The sequence below is a fragment of the Octopus bimaculoides genome, chromosome 6 (assembly GCF_001194135.2).
Source record: "Octopus bimaculoides isolate UCB-OBI-ISO-001 chromosome 6, ASM119413v2, whole genome shotgun sequence".
In the NCBI taxonomy this organism is placed as follows: Eukaryota; Metazoa; Mollusca; class Cephalopoda; order Octopoda; family Octopodidae; genus Octopus; species Octopus bimaculoides.
The window spans coordinates 103,778,833-103,783,832 of NC_068986.1; the positions used below are offsets into that span (position 1 = coordinate 103,778,833).

The 5,000-nt window shown below is 38.4% G+C and overlaps 1 protein-coding gene across 1 annotated transcript in view; it reads right to left on the reverse strand.

Annotated features, from left to right (window-relative positions):
- Window positions 1-3,570, reverse strand: part of LOC106872966 (uncharacterized) — a 24,522-nt gene extending 20,952 nt beyond the window's left edge. The window contains exon 1 of the mRNA XM_014920154.2: window positions 3,491-3,570. The gene's annotated coding sequence lies outside the window, so the exon portion shown is untranslated. The remainder of the gene's footprint in view (window positions 1-3,490) is intronic.
- Between the last annotated feature and the right edge of the window lie 1,430 nt (window positions 3,571-5,000).

Here is a 5,000-nt window from a genome sequence, read left to right on the forward strand (position 1 = left end):
GGCCGACCAAACCGTTGTGAGTGGATTTGGTAGGCGGAAACTGAAAGAAGCCCGTCGTATATATGTATATATGTATATATATATATATATGTGTGTGTGTGTTTGTGTGTCTGTGTTTGTCCCCCCTCCATCGCTTGACAACCGATGCTGGTGTGTTTACGTCCCCTTAACTTCGCGGTTCGGCAAAAAGAGACCGATAGAATAAGTACTAGGCTTATAAAGAATAAGTCCTGGGGTCGATTTGCTCGACTAAAGGCGGTGCTCCAGCATGGCCGCAGTCCAATGACTGAAACAAGTAAAAGTAAGTAAAAAAGGGCAAAATACAAAAGCAATTGACATGTTCCCGTTAAATTCTACAAATATACCGGAACGTATTAAGTACTAATACATTTCTCTTTTATCTCTGTCTTTTAATTGTTTTGCTCATTGGTATGCGGCCATACTGGGGCTCTGCTCTGAACAGCTATTCCTGAACAGTTTTAGTCGAGCAAATCGATCCGAGTACTTATTTTTAAGTCTGATATATACTCTTCTGGTCTATTAGGCCGAACCGTAAGCAAGCCAGCACCGATTGTCAAATGCTAGAAGAGACAAACGTAGACACAAAGGCAGACAAACAGACAAACAGACAGACACACGCAAGCACCCACGCACACACAAACACACACACACATACACATATATAAGATGGGATTCCTTACAGTTTCCATCAATCAAATTCACTCACACCGGGCTGTAGTAGAAGATACTTTCCCAAGGTACCGATCAGTAGGACTGAACCTGAAATCACTCGGTTGCAAAAGAAACTTTTTAACCTGCGTCTATGTGTAATCATCGTTTCGACTCCCCATGTTCTACATGTACACGATAATTAATTATGATACCCATTCATGCACTATGGTTGAGAATTTGCTACATTGTTGCAAAAAAGAGTTGGATACACAAACCCTTTATCTGACCAGCCTAGCACCATTCAATAATCTAAATCATACAAGTTTTAAATACTTGGTAACGTACTTTAATGTAGTGACTCTTCGATCCATTTTAATAAGATGATATTGCGATTGTAATAGTGGAGGCGCAATGGCCCAGTGGTTAGGGCAGCGGACTCGCGGCCATAGGATCGCGGTTTCAATTTCCAGATCGGGCGTTGTGAGTGTTTATTGAGCGAAAACACCTAAAGCTTCACGAGGCTCCGGCAGGGGATGGTGGCGAACCCTGCTGTACTCTTTCACCACAACTTTCTCTCACTCTTACTTCCTGTTTCTGTTGTACCTGTAATTCAAAGGGTCAGCCTTGTCACACTGTGTCACGCTGAATATCCCCGAGAACTACGTTAAGGGTACACGTGTCTGTGGAGTAGTCAGCCACTTGCACGTTAATTTCACGAGCAGGCTGTTCCGTTGATCAAATGGAACCCTCGACCTCGTTAGCGATGGGGTGCCAACAACAAATGATTGTAATATGAAGTACAGTCATTATTTTAAGTTATCTAATTAGCAATTAATTTTCACACAGAACCACTTTTGCAGGATGACATTTTAAATCTTTTACTGCGGACAAACTAGGGCACTGCTTTGAAGAATTTTAGCCAAGCAAATCGACTTCGGGACTTACGTTTTTCAAGCCTGGTACTTATTCTATCAGTCTCTATGGTGAACCGTTAAGTTACGGAGACGTAAACACACTAGCACCGGTTATCAAGCGGTGGTGGAGTACAAACACAAAGACACACATGTACATACATATACACATACATACATATACACATACATACATATTTTTGACCGGATTTTTTTTCAGTTTCCGTCTACCAAATCCACTCGCAACGCTTTGGTTAGTTCCAGTCTATTGTAGAAGATACTTGCCTAAGGTGTCACGGGGGCAGACTGAACCCGGAACCATATGGTTGGGAAGCAAAATTCTTACCTCACAGCTTCGCCTGCATAATTTTAATTAATTAAAATTTATTTTTAGATCACCACATTAATTACTATATGTTTGTCATTATTTAAAATTGTCTAACCAAGGAATTTTCATACAACGGTATGTCTATCGTCTGAAAGTGTAATGAAGCTCTCAATATGTAATGGTTTGTCACCGAAACGATCAAAGATCAAGCTCCCCACGTATTATATCTATATTCGATTTTCTATCTATTATGTTTCAGGTAAATTCGATCGTTTTTATTTCCCCACTTACTTTTATCGTTTCCGGTGATATTTGTATTAACACGAAACATATTTTTATCGCAGCGTTTTATGGTTGCTATTTTTTGTAGCTCTATACTTTGTCTATAGCTTTTGTTTATCGATTTTTTGAAATTTATATAAATTTCAAAATTGTTGACGAAAAATACAGATTAAAATAAATGGGTTAAACGGACTAATTTATCTGACAACCGAATATTTAAATCACGGAGTTCTATAGGTTTTTTCTTTCTTCAGAATAATTGTTATGAACGATAATAAATTCCTTCTCATTAAGGGCGTTATTTTAATTATTACTATATTAAGTATATTTTATATTTAGTAGTATGTTGTTAGCTTTCTATTTCTTTTCAGCAATTTTGTCGAATGCAAAATTTCACATAATATCAAACGATATATACACACACACATGCACGTACACACTAAACAATTTTTGCATTATTCACTGTTTGAAAGTAAAATCATGAGAAAAGAAATACCAGAACATTTACATCATAACGGTTTCAAATTTTTGTACAAGGCCAGGAATTTTGAGGAGAAAGGAAGTCAATGGCAACGACTCTAATGCTTAACTGATACTTATTTTATCGATCTCAGAAGGGTGAAAGGTAAACTCGACTACGGAAGAATTTGAGCCTAGTAAGTAAAGCCGAGGAAATGCTGCTAAGCCGTTTGTTCGACGCAGTAACGAATCTGTCAGATCGCTGTCTTAATTATATTCCTATTTGAGCTTAATATAGGCACAAAGCCTGAAATTTAGGGGATGGAGTAGTAGTCGATTACATCGAACCCCAGTGTCTGACTGGTACTTTATTTTATCAATCCCTTGGTGGAATTTGAACTCAGAACGTAAAGACGCTAAGCATTTGATCCGAGGTGCTACTGATTTTGCCCAGCACGCCACAAAAAGCAATTGTACGTTGTATATTGACTTCAAATTTTGGCACAATGCCATAAATTCCAGGGAAACGGGCAGGTAAGTCGTTTACATCGAGCTCAGCTCTCAGATAATACTAATTTTCTCGATCCCCGAAATGATGAAAGGCAAAGTCGAACTCGGTGGAATTTGAGCTCAGAACATAAAAGACGGACGAAATGCTGATAAGCATTTTGTCCAGGCGTGTTAACGATGCTGCTCAGAAGAATTAAAAAAAAAACACACGTTGTATGTTAAGAACAATGTCTTAACACTTATCTAACGCAGTAATTCCTTGAAATTATTAATTAAAAGATTAATCGAGCTTAAATACATTAATATAGCAGGTTATATTTTCACTTACCTTATGGAGTTGAAGGTGTCTACTTTAAAAAGAATAGAGGCAAAGAATAACATCTGTCATTTTCAGTTAAAACCCACAGGACAATTCGATGTTGTTGACAACAGCTGTTAGCATTCTTTCATAATAAATATTATTCAAACCTTATTGAAGTTCACAGCTGCATCATACTGTTCGTTCTTCGTGAATCATAAAGTATTACAAGATATGCTGAAATTTATTTCTTTCCTCCTGCATTTGCAACACTGAATTATTTCAAACAAGAGCACTCAGAGAGAGCAGACCTCCGCCAAGACAACACCAATGTCCTCTCAACGATTAGCCGGAGATGATTTTTTAAAATGAGAATATCTGAAATAATCTCGACAGTTCTCTCAAACAAGAATACCAAAAAAATACACCCAACCGCTCTCAAAAAAATAAGTAATAAAACAGGAAAAACAATCCAGAATCCTTGTACAGTACCAAATCGATCTCAAAATCTAATCAGTTTGTGCCAGTCATGAGGCCAAACTTCCTTGAAAGTTTCATCCAGATCCATCCAGTGGTTCTTGAGATATCTTGTCCACGGACAAACAAACAATTAAACAAACAAATGTAACTGAAAACAATACCTCCGTCTAAGCGAAGGCGGAGATAACAAGGCAGTCAGAAATTAGGATTTGCTGATTTTCGATCTTTTACTTCTTTCAGTCATTGCACTGCGGCCATGCTGGGGCACCACTTTCGACGGCCTTTAGTCAAAAACTCAATATTTAACATTGCTATTTTTCTTTAAAGTCTTCTACTTGTTCTAGTGGTTATTTTTTGCCGAACAATTAAGTTAAGAGGACGTAAGCAAACCAACACCGGTTGTCAAGCGGTGAGGGGCAGACAAACACAGATACAAAGACACGTGCACACACACATGTACACATGCACATGCACGCACACACACGCACACACACGCACACACACGCACACACATAAATACGATGGAGTCCACACTGGCAAGACATTGGCTGGCCAGGGTCTATAGTAGAAGACACCTCCCCCCATGGTGCCGTTCAATGGGACTGAACGTGAAACCTCATGTTTGCAAAACGATCTTCTTAATCACGCCCAACTGTTGCTTCATGTTCTTATAAAATATATGCTTTTACTTTTGATGAATTTTTTTAGTCAAGTGAACCGATGGGATTGTTGGGAAAGGTTAAATGACCTTTCTGGATACGGCTGTTAAGTCGATTTACCTGGATTTACCTGGATTTGAACAGCAGTAAAAGCAGTGCTTCCAGACTAGGGTCAGTATATATTTCAACCAGTACAGGGCGGTCTGACTTCTTCATGTGAACGTGCTGCTGGTTAATGATCGCAGACGACTGAAACACGTTGTTCTTAATCCGAGGTCTACTTGACCCTCGGGAGTCCACATAAGATTTTTCAGTTAAAATTCATGTGCAATAAACGGATTATACTTCTACAATGCATAAAATATTTTAACAATTTTTAAAATACAATTCCTAATAATATT